Raw genomic sequence first — 17,715 nt, forward strand, 5'->3', positions numbered from 1 at the left:
CAGGTCTTCTCGAGGGTTCTGCATGATTTCTTTGTGTTCTTGAGGTCGTCGGTGAACCAGGTGGCTTTCTTGTTGCTGGGCTTGCTGGAGGGTTTTTTTAGTGGTGCGAGGGCGTCGGCGCAGTCATTGATCCACTGTGTGAGGTTGCGTGCAGCGGCATTGGCGTCAGTTGTGTAGTTTGGTGGGTTCTGGCTCAGTGATGTGGTCAGCTGGTCTGTGGTGACTTTGCTCCAGCATCTGCGGGGGATCTGTTGTGGGCGGTGGTGGAATGTGGTTTTCTGGAAGGTGAAGTAGACGCAGCTGTGGTCTGTCCAGTGTAGGCCGGTGGTGTGGCTGAAGGAGATGTTGTTGCTGGCGGAAAAAATGGGGTCCAGCGTGTGACCGGCGAGGTGGGTGTGGGTGGTCACCAGTTGCTTGAGTCCGAGGTTGGCGAGGTTTTCAAGTAGGGAGGTGGTGTTCTTGTCATTGTTGGTCTCCAGGTGGAAGTTCAGGTCGCCCAGGAGAATGTAGTCTGCGGAGGTGAAGGCATGAGCACTGATGAAATTGGCGATGGCTTCGCTGAATTGTGTGCGTGGTCCCAGGGGGTCTGTAGACGAGGATTCCTCTGAGGGCGGTCTTGGGGTCGGTGTGGATCTGGAAGTGTAGATGTTCGGCGGAGGGGAGGGCGTCCTCGGTGTTGGTTGTGACGCTGATCAAGTTCCTGTGGATGATGGCGATTCCTCCTCCGGTTTGGTTGATGTTTTTCCTTCTGGGTGATCTTGTAGCCATCCGGGATGGCGATATCGGGGCTGAGGAGGCGTTCATCCAGGTTTCCATGAGGAAGGCGACATATGGTGCAGTTGTGTCGAGGAGGTCCCAGAGTTCGATGGCATGTTTGTGGATGGAGCGGGTGTTGAGAAGGATGCACTTGAGGTGGTCGTTGTTGCATGGTCCGGGGGGCGGGGTGGCGGTGCGGAGGCAGGTGAAGTTGCAAGTTCGGCAGGAGAATGGTCCGTGGGTGCGCTTTGGGGTGGCTCGGTAGCCGGTGGATGCTCGGCAGGCGTTGAGTGCGTGGAGGGTGGAGGTGTCGTAGCTCAGCCTGGTTGTAAGGCTCCTGCGGGGGCCAGGGTTTATTGCGCTCGGCGCGGTCCAGGCGCGGAGGAGCGCAGACGGACTTGCCTTAGGCGCTGCTTTGGCGCTCCAGCGGCACTACCGCACAGCGGCCTGGATTATGTGGTAGGCCGGTGTCACTCACTGCCTACCACCCTTGAAGTCTATTTTTAAAATAAAAATGCTTGCTGGTAGTAGGTGGCAGGGGTCTGTGGAAGCAGTTCAATTTCAAACCTTTTTGTATGTGAGAGATTGTTTACATAAATGATCGAAAGTGTGCAGGTTGGGCTTCAGAGCTTTCCATGCTTGCTGGCAAGAACCTGTTGCAGAGATCTGCTTTCAGTCATTTGGTTAAAATCCTGATAGGATAACTTCAGCCTTTAATTTGTCGCACTCTAATTAAATCCTTACAGTTTCGATTGCTTGTAGTAAAATATGTTGCTCATTGCTCATTAGAGCACCGAGAAACCATAAGGCCTTCACAAAATGCACTGTTCTAAAAAATGAGTGAGTGATTACCGTTTTAATATCCTTAAGTGTTCATATACTCTGCATAATGGAAACTACTGCAACTTAGAAAATGTTTTCTACATTTCTATATTTGAGAGACATGGATCTATAAAATGCAAATGAATGAGAGTCTAGTCACGGTGGTGTGAGCAGCTCTGCAGAGGATGCATATTCCCCCCATTTCTAGAGTATGGACAATGTTTCTTCAGTGTAGCATTATGTACAGAATATTTAATATATTTAAATAGATATAGATATCTACATATATAGATCGATATATAAACTCATCAATACGCACATGAGAGATTCGATTACACAAAATGCTGGTACTACATTTGTCGGCCTCAGGTTGATGAAAGGCTGATTCTGTCACATGCAGAGACTCCGAATGGGGTTACTCCGCTTGTGCTGTATTATCTCAGCCACCTAATGATGTAGAGGGCCACAGTCTAAATGTCCAAGGAGTGGATGCAGGACATGAAGTCTACTCAGTACCAGCGTCATGTGGGGCAGGAAAGGGAACTGGCAGACTGTGAGCTCATTTTGCTAAATTTGGCTAAAAATACACAAGATTGGTGTCTTTAGGCAAAAAAGATTAGAATTTGGGTCTCCTAGTGACAAGTTTACAGTCATCCATTAGACTACAGCCTCACCTCAATGCTCTTTAACTTTTTGAAGTGTTAGATGATGCTTGTATGGTACCCTACACTACTTGTCTTAAGGATCACCAAGAAAATGCTGATATTGTTAACTGCCTACATCACAGCGGCGCCCCTACTGGACCCTCAAGGTCCACCCCAATCAATTTGGTGAGTACCGGTACTTCTATTTTTCCATTTATAGCACTGGCCATATTAATAGTTGTTTTGAACAAATGGAGGTGCACTGGACATAATACAGGAAGTCCATATTTGTTTTCTTTCTCTCATCTTTTATTTCAGAATCAACAATAGTTCACAAAGACAGCCAACACTTTTCGTTCCCCAAAGCCAGAATTTTTTGGAACTTCATCAGGGATGTAACAAATAACACAAAACACATATAAGACACTAAACATGATGGACAAAAAGGTCTTGACATGCACGCACTCGCTCTTTTAATGCCCTCTCTCACCTTGATCTTCGATATTGGAACAAGCTCCTCATAGTTTCGAGGCAATGCATTCATCATCTACAATTCAGGAAGCTGCTTAACACCACTCTTTTTTGCTCCTGATTCAGCTGAAGCTGCAACACATCCTCACAGCCCGTCCCAAGTGCAGGGATACCCCTTCGGGGTCGATACAAGTAAATAAATAAGTCAGGAATTAAATCAATTGATGTACTATCCTTATGTGGTCATTGCTAAGGGGATTACCCCATAAGAGAGGCAATCTAGATATTGGCAACTCATCATTGCTTGGCTGTGTAGTATTTCTCGCACAGAAGACAGGAATGCCATAAATACCGAAAGATTTGATTTGAGGCTGAATGGGTGAAGTGCACATTGTTAAGGCACTATCCTGAATGTAGGACTTCTAAGACTGGATTGTGTGATGAGTGTCCTTGAAGTTGATTTTGCATACGCGTGTTGACTCTTTTTGAGGCTGTGATTAAGCACAAGATCACTATTGCCTTCTAAACTATGAAGAGAGTAGAGCTGACTTCCTTCATTTGAAAGCACTGACACGATGACTGCATTCCTTATAAAGGCCTCTTAGCCCCTCTGCAACTATTCCCACTTCTCGTATCATTGGTACAAGGAGTCTGAGTGATTGATGATAAATTGAAGGATGGTCGGCCAGCTTAATTGCACAGACTTCTTCCAGTGATGCAACAAAACATGAAAAACAGAAGACCTCATTTAGAATTTGGAGGGAACGGACAGTCCTTGCAATTCCTGGTTGGGTGTTTTGTGGCCCTGCACTTCTACTCCAGATTCCAGAGCTCTAGTTCAGTTCTTTGCCGTCTTCATTCCTTTGTTTTAGATCCTGTGGCTATCAGGAGAGAGATGTGTGGGTGTGGTTCCCTTGCTAAAGAAGCAGGACCTCTGAGTGCTGGGTGTGTTAGCTAGAATCCTCCGCTGTAGATGGTGGAGCCCATGACCGGTCCTGTGTGGAAGGGCCAGACTGGCTGTTCTGCCACTCTAGCATTTCCCTAGTTGGTTACTTGCTAGTCATAGCCGCCTGCTAGGTTGATCATTTTTGCCAGTGCTGATGTTTGATAACAGTCAGAACCTATGAATGTGCGTATGATTTCCATGCTGTAGATACTTGACCCTTTGTGTGAATGTTGCCTGTGCTTGAATATCAGCGATCTATATGTGTAAGCTGTGTGTTCAATTCTGTATGAGTCATATCACCCTGCTATAGAACCATGGGCTATTGGCTTAGTGGCTTGGCATCCTAAGCACTAGATCGTCCAGCTCTTGGCCAGGGTTGTGCGGGACTGATTCCTGTTTTTAGGATCTTTTAGGTCATGGGTTACAGCGGAGTGAGCTCTTGAATGACTGAGCGTTAGATATATATACGCCAATACAGAATGTTAGCTTGGACTAACCATTACAAAATGGGGGTAAGTTATATGGGAAATAGTCTTAGAGGTGGGGCTTTCAGGCACTGACCTATGGGATTTGTTGAGACTCACTTTAAATTCGATTGAGTTCATGATGACCGCTTTTACTGCCGACCGCTTCCTTGCAAGCGAGGTACCGATGGGGATGTCAGATTCTTTGGTATTGAAAAAATGGCGTGGCTTATGAATGAGTGAACTATTGGTTTTGGGTTCTCCAGGAAGCATAGTATTTAAAACATGCTAGCATATATACGTCAATAGAGAATGTTTGCTCTTATGATGATGAGTGATATGGGAAATGGTCTTGAAGGCTGGGCTTTTAGGCACTGACCTACGGATTGGTTGAGACTTACTTTGAGATTTGAACGAGCTCTCGGCAACCGCTTTTGCAGCTGCTCACTTCCTTTGCGGTTGAGGTTTTTCATGATATGAAAGGTATGTCTGTGGGTGTTCATAGTGAACAAATGGCTTGGCTTGTAAATGAACGAACTATTGATATTGGGTTCTCCGAGAGCATTTTATTAAAAACATGCATGATTGAATACACCAATAGAGTATGTTTGCTCATTTGAGGTCAGGATCATTAAATAGTGGGGTGTGTGAAATGTATTGATGTCACACTGGATTTGATGTCACATATTTACTATGGACAATATAGAAGAGAATGGATTATATGAAATGTGTATGGCAGCCTATATGCTTTTTGATATGCAAACTGGATTATATTTGCATGGATGATTTTGGTATGGTACCTATTGACTATTAAGTGCATACAATGTCAAGGTTTTTTTCGGAGATATTTTGCTGGGCATGTTGACCTGTGTTTGATAATCTTTTGGTCATCCACAGAATTTGCAGGACCGGTGCGTATGATAGAATCTAGTTGTGTTGATATATGATTTGGAACTTTACATTTTAAAACGTATCATACTCTGAGTTGATATATGTGGATAAGATAACTTAAACTTTATTTGTCTATTCTTAGGAACTGAATACGATTTGAAGTCAATGAAGTGGAGGTTTTTAAGAGAATTGTGTAAATATGGAGTAAAATCAGTAGAGATTTTGTATACTGCAATTTATGGGTACTCACTAGTTCTGATGGATAGGATATATTTCCTTTATCAGTGATGTGTCTTAAACATATAATGAGTTAGGTAGTCTCACAACATGTGGGATTATTTTTACTATACAAAAAGTTGAGATTTATGTGTAGAAGGGAAATGTGTTGTGTACACTTATACATTTTATGGTAATTGTAAAAATTATGAATTTGAAATCTCTCTTTTTCTAAGGATAGTTAAGTCCTTTGTTGGTTATGTGTAAATTAGTCCCAAGATTATATTTTCGGGACCATGTAACATGTAGTAAGGTTTTATTGTATATAATAGTATTTTTATTTGCAATTAATGTATGTGTATGTTCATTCACAGCCCTGATGAAGTTCTGTTGTAGGGTTGAAACATGTCGGCTAGGCTGAATATTTACTATGGAAGATGCAAGAATAAATCTGCATACAACATACCCCAGTTTCCTTGAATCAATGGCCTGAATGTGGAAGGACCATAGATTTGGACTTTGGACATATTAGTCATGATACTACTATTAGGAATTGAAATGTGCTTAAAATTACATTTTAAGTGCTCTCTTCATTGCTGAATTTATGTTTGGGTTGGGATCCCATGCTCCAAACTGTGGAGCTCTTGTGTAACTGCTGTGTAGGGCTGACATCTGTGCTCCAGACCCTGGTGCTCTTGCGTGACTGCTGTGTGGTTGTAACTCCGCTGCTATAGCTCCTTGAGCTCATGGGTGACTGCTTTGTGGGTCACTTCTGTGTAGGCTTTTATCACCCTGCTGTAGATCCTTGACCATTTGTTTGACTGCTGTGTGGGTTTAGCTTCCCTGTTATAGACTCTCAAGCTTTTGGGTGACTGCTGTGTGGGCCTAGCTCACCTGCTGTAGAACATCAAAACTCTTGTGTGACTGCTGTTTGGTTCTGGTTCCCCTGATATAGTTCCGCAAGCTCTTGTGTGACTGCTGTGTGTCTGATGTCTAGCTCTAGATCCCTGCCCTCCTGGGTCAGTGTTGTGTTGTCTGGGCTTGGTTTTCCTGCTGTAGATGCTGTGTGTGGCAGCCTGATCGCCATGTTCTAACTCTTGTAGCTGTTTGTGATTACTGTTTTGATCTGGTGCCCCTGCTCTGGACCCCAAAGCCCATGGTCAGTTCCAGTGCCATGTAGTTCCTATAAACCTATATAGGATCTGCACATTTGGACAACATAAACTGTGGGATTGGTGTTCAGACTGATTCCAGACACCCCCACCGAGTATGCTAGCCACTGTAAACGCCTCTTACCAAGGAGAGAATAGTTCGTGGCAACTATCGAACATGACAACACTGTCTCATCAGGGATCGTGAAACAGTACACTACTCTTTTCTCAGTCACTCGTGCTCACTTTGTCTCAAAGAGATACATAGAAAAAATGGTGGGGACATTTTTCAATAAGCATTTATTTAGCCAGCATCATTCTAGTGCAAAATAAGTTTGCTGAAACAACAATAAGACAGAAACAGATATAAATGATTATGAGCACCAACAGAGTAAATGGATAGTAGATTCCTACCATTGTGCTAAAACAATGAATACAGACAGGTATAAAAATACATGACAGTAATAAAGCATACTCCTACGATGCAACCCTAGCTAGATGTACCTAAGTGTACCTAGCATGTATGTAGGTGTAGAACCAAGACTCCCCCAAGGCTGACGCCAACCCTATTACCTGAAGTGAGAGACTGTGGGATCCTGTCTTGGTCTCAAAATGGACACCCCACGAGGGATGTCAGACAACTGCGAGCTATAGTGTCTGCGTGCAGGAACGGCAGGATCTCGCATCAGTGTGTCACAATAGAAGTCTTTTCTCCTCTGCTTGCCTTGGCAAAGATATAGTGTATATGTACCCAAAAGGTACCCTCAGGGGATTCTACCTTGCTGTGTCATGTCAACCGAAGATTAGGGGTGGGCGGACAACTCCGTTCTGCCCATGGAATGTGCGGAATTTTGCCTGTTCAGCGTTCCAAGAAGTAGACAGAGCAGGCAAATCTCCGCACACTCGCGGCGTAGTGGAGTTGGCCTCCCACCCGCCTCCCGCCCACACTTTTAAAATGTTAAAAAAGACCAATTTAAAACACCTTACCTTATCGGCGGCGTCCCCGGGCTTCCCTCTTCCTCCATCGTGACTTCTTCTTGAAAACTGTGCAGGCGCCCGCGCATGCACATTTCTCGCAGGAATGCGCATGTGCATGCTCCCGCGCAGGTTTTAAGAAGGCGGCGCGATGGAGGATGAGGGAAGCCCAGGGACGCCGCCGATAAGTTAAGGTGTTTTAAATTGTTCTTTTTTAACTTTTTAATAGTGTGGGCGGGAGGTGGGCGGCGTGTAGCAGAGCTACGCGGAGTGTGCGGGGATTGAATCCATCGCTGAGGCACTCTGCGTAGCCCCGCTACGCCCACTGCGCCCACCACTGCCGAAGAGGACAAAAGAGATGACCCTTATACATAGTTATTATGCAGCAGATGGTAATCCTGCTGTGATTCTGAGAATCTCCATGCACAGTTAATGAGGCTTGCTTTCGGGGACAACCGATTGACATTTTTTGCAACACATAACTAGGTAAAAAGTCAATACCAAAACCTGTTATGTAGTGTAATGATACGGTAAATGTAGGTGAAAGGTTAGGAAAATACTTAGGCCTCTATATGGGTACCCTATGAAACAAAACATCCACTCCTCATCTGACCGGACGACATGCTAAAAAAGGGAATGCCCTTTTAATCAAGCATTTAAACATTGTTAAAAAGGCGTTTAAAAAATATTCTATACATTCATAAAAGCTTTCAAAAATAAACTCTAATAGTCCTTTAAAATATGTTCATCTTTAGAGTTTGAGCCACTGAGTACGTCTATGAACCATGGAGCTCAATGATAGTATAGAAAAGAAAAATGTTGTTTAAAATGCCAATTTTGGTTGTTTTTGAAAAAGTCAGAATTCTTCCCCACACAAATGTTTGTGTCCTGTGTGGAGATGAAACATCACTGCTGCTTGTCTTCGCAAACGACGTTCCTTGTAACACCTCACAGATCAGGTCAATTGAGCCAAGATGATCTTCCTCAGTTCTCACAGCCGATGCTGGGGATGCATTTGTAATTTCCAGAGCCTGTATGGCTGTAGTAGAGCCAGTATTCTATCCAACAGGAGCTGAAGCATCATGTGGTGGCTCTTAGAATGCTAACATTAACATTGGAATACGCTGGAGACACTGCAGTACGTGGGCCGTTAACGGGTCCAGCAATACATCCAAGTCTGGTGGCGCAACCGATGGAAGTGTTAGACAGAGGTCCTTCGACAGCCTGGACAAGTACAGGATTTCTGTATGATGGCCCAAATTATTTCTTGTTCACAATCTTTTCTCTGACTAGATCCCTGACTTTCGAGGTCCAGGCCGGTCTTGCCATTACTAATTTCACTTCCCCAGTGGCGGGGCGTTTTACTGGCACATTGCTTTGTGGTGCAAATTACCATAAAGTTCAACTTCTTGGTAAATTGCGCCCCCTATTAGCGAAATTGCTATTCCTTAAATGCTATCGCAATTTGAAAACTTGCAAGTAATTGCGATTTATAAAAATGCGAATGGCAAGTTGTTTCATGCATCGCAAAAGCTAATTTTGTGATGGCAAATGGCGGATGTTTGCGATTCGCACTGTTTGTGATCGCAAATAGCCTTGATGCATGTTCCTGTAAGATTCTGTAAAAACATGCAAACATTTATCAATATCAAAAGGTTTTTCATCCGCCACTGTGCTTTCATAATCGAGATCAGATACCTACATCTTGTTCCAAACAAGACTTCATGGCGAGTGGCACCTCCTAGCAAACTACTTGGCATATTATTCAGTGCCCCCTGAACCCCATTTAGATGATTGACCCAACTACAACCCGTACCTAATACCCTTGCTTTTAAAAAATTGCTTTAAGTTCAAATTTTAAATCTCCACAACCAAAATTCCCTTGGGATGGTATGTAGAGGAGTACTGCAATGCAGCACTTAAATTTCCCATGCTTCCTGGTAAGCCCTAGAGCTAAACCCGGGGCCACGGTCAGAATATAATGAAACAACTGCTTATGTCCCCATGAAGACTCGCAAATCTTTTATAACAGTTTGAGCGTCAGCCGAGCGTTGAGGCCCAACCCACAGGAATCTAGAACATAAATCCACTTCCACCAAGATATACTTGTAATTCCCATCAGATTGTAAGGGGCCACGGTTTTCCAAATAGGCACAAGCGAGAGGTCTGTCTGATATTAGTAATGGTATTTGTGCCGGACATGCTACGGTGGCACCCTTCATCTGCTGGCAGATGGCGCACTTAACCCCTTGTGACCTTCGGACTGCCCCCAGCCATCCGACATCACTGTGGGTGTGTGCGGAGGATGGCCGTAGGCCATCTGAACTCCTCCCACTCAATAAAATTCACCTAGCGTGGAATATGTTAAGAAGAAATGCTTTTGTTTGTTTTGTTCATCTACCAATATCATGGTTTTAATAGAGAAACTGTTGCGGTAATCATTGCGTGTGCAGAACCCAGACCCTGCAGCTGGAAACCTAACTGTGATCCATGTTTAGTATTACTTTATTCCCCACTCCTGGAATTTGAGCATACAGAATATTTTTTGCATCTAACTTGTAGGAGTACTAGAACGGAAAAACGTTCGATATGCCTGTGCTATTTTTGCATGAAGCAATGACAGCTACCATTGTGCTTCCGTCTATTTTTGTGCTATAACAAGTGATTGCAGCAATGGCAGTAGTTCTTACTGCCCCTTTTACTGCTTCATCAGCCAACGAATTCCTTTCAACATTCACGCCATCACGTTGATGACTCAGTTTTTCACTTGTTCCCAAAGCATTTTATGCTTTATTGAGCAACCTTTTGAGTCTTTAGACCCATTCTGAACCCAATAGTGAAGATCTTCATTGTACAATTGGACACAGAAAAACAAATCGCACACTGTAAGTGTGGGGAATTCCAGATCCGTTTGTAGTAGTGCCAGTAAAAGGGCTGTAAATTCTGCCAGCTGCGCCGTGCAATCTCCTAGAGACTGCGTGTTCGTACTGCTAGGATGGAACCTGTCGTTCTACATACGTCCTTTCATAATCGCACAAGTTGCGCTAGATTGTTTTTTACTACCTATGGCAGGCTGAGCAGAACCGTCAGTGTAAATAATGTATTCATACTGATCTAGAGGCATTATTTCATTTGGGAGAGGATATTCTTGTTCGTATTGCAGAAAAGCTATCGTTTTCAATACAGAATCAAATTTGTTGTCTACTTCTGTTGCAGTAGGAGAATTAGCCCATTGTATCAATCTTGGATGTAAAGCATTAGCGTTCGGAACGCTAGCTTTTGTAACAGCCTCAAAAGCCGGTACTAGAGTTACGACAATTATTTGTGTCCCATGAGCCAGTGCTGTTTCGCTTACTACAGCAGTCTGTACTGATGTCAGAATGTTCTCTGTTGAAGCAAAATGCATTTCAGCGTTTCTGTACAAGTGTGATTTGTATGCTATGGGTACTGTTTCATATTCATTGAAGGTTTGATAAGTATACCCTGATTGACCCGCTATTACACGGATCACCAAATTTGTGGTATTAACACTTGTGTGTAGGTGGTTTGAAGCTATTATGTCAGCTCGTAATGAATGAAGTATGTCTGTGTGTTCCTGTGTCCAATGTCTAATTGAAAAATCAGGTCTGATTAAATCATAGAAAGTTTTTACTTTTTCTGCGTAATCAAAAATGTATGCTCTACTAAAATTCAGGAATCCCAGTATGGATTGTAAGTTTTTTTTTAGAGTTTTTGGAGGTTGGAGAAGCACACACTTTTCTAAAAAGTTAGCTGCTAGGCTTTTCCCTTCACTTGACAACTCATATCCCAAAAATAGGACATTGAGATGGCCTATTTTTGATTTTTTAAAGTTGAATTTGTAGCCCTCAGAGACGAACCCCAAAATTATGTTGCTCACCCTGGTCAAATGATCCTTTAAATCATCATCCGTCAGATAAATATCATCTACATAGGAAAATGCCTCCTCATCCAAATTTTGAAGTTACTCAGTTACCCTAGCTGAGAACAACCCCGGGCTATTCTTATACCATTGGGACAGTCTACTTAATTGGTGCAGGGAACCAGGCGCTGAGAATGCTGTCAAATATCTGCTTCCTGGCGATATATTTTGGCAGAAAAATCCATTTGAGATATCTAGTGTTGTGTTATATTTTTCCACAAAATGTAATTCATCAATGCAGCACTGTGTGCATTCTGTACTGCAAATGTCTTTGTGCATGTGTTCAGATGTCTATAGTCTTAGACTAGACAGTATGAATTATCGGGCTTCATTGCAGGAAACATAGGATTGTTCATTGAAGGGGTGCAAGTTTCTATTACACCTTGGTATTCAAGTTGATCTAAGATCTCCCTGACCTGTTTCTTCGCTTCTTGTTAAGTAGGGTACTGTCTCTGTGGAATTGGAGTAGTTTTTACTGGGATTAGATGGTGAACTGACTCAGCATCCCACCCTACATGGTTGTGACATAATGCTGGAACAAGTGCTACCGCCCACTCCTGCGTATATGTATGTTTTAAGTATATTGGAGCAAGGTTTGAAAAAGCAGGTAAAATTACTGATTCTCCCTTTGGGGATTCCATAACAATCTCAGGTGGCCAGTCTTTTTCAGCCAAAAGGATGTCATTGCCAAAAGTCAGGTTCTCCCAAAAGAGACCCTTAATTTTTCTGGGTTTGTCCCTTTCCAGTTGGAGTGTTATCTCATGTAACCGATGTGGGACGCCTACCCTAGTATCAGGTGTATCCATTGTGATATGTTCTTTCAACGCCACTGTCACCAGAAATTCCATCAGGCCCTGGCGAGCTATTGCTACTTCTGCTGCACTGTCTAGCATCGTCAGTGCCCATCCCCCGTTCAGAAGTTGAGTCTTCAGAATTCTGGGAATGTCTAACTTTAAGACATGCTACCTTCTTCATTTTAAATTGAGATTTTGATAGTCCGAATTATGCTGTGTGTCTCTGGACTTTGTCCGTTTTTCTTCTCTGTGTTCTGACCGTCCTGCCCTCTCTGAGTTTTTTGATGAACCCTGAAAGGAACAAGAGGATCGTGTATCAGTATCCTGATACCTGTCAGGTTTTTATGGTTTAAATCTTTTATTAGTGTTCAGGTAAACAACAAAAGGACCCTCAGCTCCTTGAGGACAGTGCAATAAGGACATCTAGTGTCGTAAGGAATAGTATTACAAAAGTAAGATGCGCGGAGCGAGCCTACAGAGATAAACAATAAATGGGCGTAGGGAACACAGAACTAACATTAAATCCTAAAATCACCTTCCCCCCCTCGTCCACGATCAGGTGCCTGTCAGGTTTTCAAATGTTATCACGATTCCTAAGGTTGTACCTTCTTTCGAAGGGCTCCTGTTGAGGAGACCCACTCCTTTGTTGTGATCTATTCTCTCTGCTCTTTTGTTCTTACTATCCCATTTCTTTTTGGAAGAATCAGGTGCTTGCTTGCTGTTATCCTTTTCAGGACCACCCACGAGTTGAGTTTTTGTTGCTCTAGCTCCCAAACTATCTCTACCGAATTCATCATAGGTATTGTTGATAATTTAAGGTAATTCACATTCCTGTTATAAAGGAGTAAAATCCCTCAGGCAGTGGCATATTGCCACTGCTTCTGCTTCCCCTTTATGTTTGCTAATATTATAGTTGATACCTGTGCAAAATTCCACAAGAATTTCATCCCTAAGTTCAGAGCAGGTTCTGCTCCATACTCATTCTGTGTTTGTCTTAATACATCTGGCATTACTGCTATTGAAGAGATACCATGTGTACTGGTATAAATGGCAGCAAAACCTGTACCCTAGGAGATACGATCCTCTATCTGGGGAGCTATCCCCATTGGCAAGCGATTGTTAGCATTCTGTGTTTTTCTTGAGGGATTGTGTGTCGAAATACTGCCTCTAACTGTGGTATTTTCTGGGGTATACAGAATGACATTTGCTCACGTCTAGCGGGCATTTTACCCATAAGTGTGTGTAGTGTTTGTAGAGTTATTTTAGCTGTAGATCCCTGAATTTGTCCTACTGGTGTAGCCCTTGTTTGCAGAAGTGTGAGTGTTCTCATAACGAACTGTGTCTGGTTTCTGTAAAGTTTTATTATTTCTTTGTGTAGTGGACGGAAGTCTGCTACTGGCATTGTGTCAATGTCTGGCTACGATGTGTAAGCCGCTAGGACCGGCCAAGTCACTCTGTCTCTTCTGAGAGGACCAAGTCTAACTTTATTTTTTGTGTTCGGAATGGTGTCTTTAAACCAGTTAATAAGCTCCTCGTAGGTGAGTGGAATTTCAATGTCCTCATATGGGCAGTATTCCTCTGGTGTTTCATCTACAGTGTAAGAATGAATTGTTTTTGTGCATGCATCTGCTTGTGGGAAGTTAACCCATGAATAGAATGCCTCAATTCAATATGAGTTGTATGCCTCAATCATGAATGTTACTGTCCTACCCCTAGCTGTAACTACATACTCTCCTAGTTTTAAAGTAAAGTCAGTTCTGACATTTTTAAAAATATTTATTTCACCTTCTTGTTCTCCTTCCTCTACTGGCACAACAAGATCTTCGTCAGCCATTGTTGAAAAAGGTTTCAAGGAAACTGAGATAAAGGTTTATGCAGAATAGGAACTATTTGTCCTTCAAGCTTGAATAAACCTACAGTCAATACATAGGATATGCCAACTCAACTGTGGTGGATTTTCCCTCCCCATTCCAGACGTCTCTGGGCAAATGCGAGCAGGGGTCTCTGAGAAATCACGACAGAACTACTCAGATTTTACCATTAAATAAGTATGAAACCAATGTTGGTGGCACCATGTCATGTAGTCCCTATAAACCTATAAAGGAACTGCACGTTTAGACAACATAAACTGTGGGATTGGTGTTCAGACTGATTCCAGACACCCCCACCAGGTGTGTACGCTTGTAAACCTAGCTATCTCACAGTGCCATTGTAAACTCCTCTTACCAAGGAGAGAATAGTTCTTGGCAACTATCAAACATGACAACTCTGTCCCATCAGGGATCGTGGAAACATGACAGTACTTTTCACTCAGTCACTCGCGCGAACTTTTTCTCAGAGAGATACACAGAATAAACGGTGGGGACGACTTTCAAAAAGCAATTATTGAACCAGCGTCCTTCTAGTGTAAAATAGGCGAACTGAAACAACCATAAGACAGAAATGGATGTAAATCATTATAAGCACCATTAGAGTAAATGGATGGTATATTTCTACCATAGTGCTAAAACAATGAACACAGGCAGGTATAAAAATACATGACAATAATAAAGCGTACTCCTATGATCCGACCCTAACTAGATGTTCCTAAGTGTACCTAGCATGGATGTAGGTGTAGAGTCAAGAATCCCCCTAGCCTGATGCGAACCCCATTACCTGAAGTGAGAGACTGTGGGACCCCATCTTGTTCTCAAAATGGACACTCCTCAAGGGATTTCAGACCACTGCGAGCGGTAGTGTCTGCGTGCAGGAACCTCAGGATCTCAAGTCAGTGTGTCACAATGGTAGTCTTTTCTCCTCTGCTTGCCTTGGGGATTTTACCTTCCTGTGTATCATTGGCAGAGGATGACAGAAGGGATGACCCTTATACATAGTTATTATGCAAAAGATGATAATCCTGCTGTGATTTTGAGAATCTCCCTGCATAATTAATGAGGTTAGTTTTCAGGGTAAACTGCACAACATTTTATGCACCGCTTAATTAGGTAAACAGTCAATACAAAAACCATTTCTGTAGTTTAATGGTATGATAAATGTAGGTGAAAGGTTAGGAGAATACTATATTGGGGTACCCTATGAAACATAACACCAGGCTCGCAATACCCATTGAAAAAAAATGGCTATAGCCCCCCGTTGTCATCTTCAGCCCGGGCTGCCAAGATTCAGATGACAGCACGACACACTTTCCTGATTTACAATACACTAAAATATTAAAAGTATGAAAACGTTTCCTCCCCAGTTTCATTTGTATTAAGGCTCCACTTTTATTATCAGATGTTTTTAGCATCAGAGAATTTGATTTTAATGACCCCTTCTGGGAGACCCAAAACCAGCCTGAGCCAGCCAGCCTCTGAAAGGAATCAGCAACCTTCCCTGCTTCCCATCTCTTGTTTTCTTTGAGACGAGCTGCCACTAAGGTGATATCCTTGGCTGAAGGCAGCGATTTAACTTAAGCAGTGTTGATGTGCTGTGCAGCATGGGGTGGGAGTGGGAAGATGTGCACAGCAGGGGGATGTGCAGCAGCAGGATTTTCTTTACAAAGTAAAAGCATCACCTGCACTGGCCATCCCTTTCCCCCTGCCGTGCACATCTTCCCACTCCCTGTGAGCTGGGGTTTCATGACCGGCCTCTCAAATGAGGCCCTGCCTGCCCTGAGCATTTTGGACACAGCTTTTTGAGGAACACCTCAACTGAATTTTTCTCAGGAGCTGTCAGCACATTTTTCCAGTCTATACTTGGAGTGTTGTTAGATTGGGTGCTCTTCATTTTGTTGTTGAGAGGACAAAAAGATGAATGGCTGCACCGGGAATCAAGCTTGTCATGCGAAGGCTACACATGAGATCGATGCAGCACACGCTCAACCCGCATATCTGCACAAAGAATGGAGACACATTGGAACTTTGTAAGAGGTTAGAGGGCTGAGTCAAGAGCCTCACATTCTCGTCCTGTGGGTACTGTACGGGCATTCTTTGTGTGACCCGCTGTGCACAGCAAATCTCAGGTTTACACGCATGACAAGTTTCCTGACTGAACACAGTTAATTGGGGTGCACGAATGAGTGCTGCTCATTGCGTCCTATGGCCCCTTCATTGGTTGGAAATGGTTGTTGGGATGGAGAGGGGCTGTGAATGTGCGTAATCATGGATATAGCGCTGTAGGGTAACATGGTGAAGTGAGAGCAGAGATTCTGCGTTGAGAATGATAGCTGTGAAGTATGCAACACCTGGTGTGTCCTGACCTTACACCACAAGTGTGATACAGATGGTGTTCAAGGGCACATGCCAAGCCCTAGTTTAGCTGAGTGGGCTTGGGGCAGTGATGCCATGGAGACCTTCCCCTGTGTTCTCCTGTGTCTGCTGAGTGGGCCAGTGATGCTGTTTTGTAGCAGATCATGGCCTCATTTTCAGCAAGTGGCCTTAAGGCAGTGGTGCCCCTGGCATGTCCTTACAAGAGATGAGATGCTAATGTGAAGCAGAAAGTGGTGCCACAGGTGGGGTTGTCCCTGTCTGAGATGTTTATTGAAGCATATGGGGCCCATTTCTAATACATCCAGTCAAGGGGTAGGTTGGCCCTTCTAAAGTAGTCTGCAGGACCTTAACAACAGATGATGGCCGAATATGTCTACCAAGCCCTACATTTGGATTGGTAGTATGTGTATTGCAGACAGGTTCCTAAGTTTATGTGTGGATTTTTAGTTTACTTTCAAGTTTTTCTTCGATTCATCCTCTATTTCCACAAAGACCAATAAAACCTGCCAATCGCAAACATTCCCTGTGCTGTAATTCAATTGTTACAATATCATAATACACATTTTTAGATGCCTCTTGCAAATTACCGGCAGTTCTTTGTAAGAATTTCCTCCAATTGAAGCCCGACCCCAAGCTGATTTATAACACAAGGCCTGTTCCCAGGCCATGAGTCCAGCCTAGGATATTTACTTTTTCTTAGTTTCATTTCATTATTCGTTTACTATGCAAATTGGCTTGTGTCTGGTCTCATTTTGTTATTTTCTTCATTCTTCAGTATTATTTGGCCATTTGTTAAACATGGACGTTTCCTAAGAGCCTCTTGGCACTATAGATATGAAACTGATAACAGATTCAGCTTGGTGGAAGGAATTATAGTGTGAAAATACAGGTTTTTAGCTTTTTCCTTTACTTTAGGTGCGATAATGGTCTGTGTCTGTAATGGTACGGAATGATCTAACACCTAACACAAAGACACAAGTACAAAACACTTGAAAGTCTGAGTATATTAAATGCAACTTTATTCTACATATATTACCTTCCTTATGCATATATATACCTTCCATGTACTTATGTATCTTTAAAAGTATTACTTTGTTTCTAATTCAGCACAGCCCTAGATCTCACCCTATATCTCTCGCAATATATTCTCTACCTCCACTCTGACTCCTCTCAAACCTCACTCTACTACTCTCTCCAATGCACTGCCCTATTTCTAACCATATACCTCTATCAATATATCCACTACCTCCACTCTTTCATTCATCCTAAACCCCATACTCTTTCCTCCTTAACCCCTCCTTGCATCATCTCATACCTCTTTTACTATTCAGATATCCCAAACAAGCCTTTCTAATCCCTTCCCTTTGACTCTTCTCCCTCCACCTCTCCTTTTTCTCA

Source organism: Lissotriton vulgaris, chromosome 2_2, assembly GCF_964263255.1.
Source record: "Lissotriton vulgaris chromosome 2_2, aLisVul1.2, whole genome shotgun sequence".
Taxonomy (NCBI): Eukaryota; Metazoa; Chordata; class Amphibia; order Caudata; family Salamandridae; genus Lissotriton; species Lissotriton vulgaris.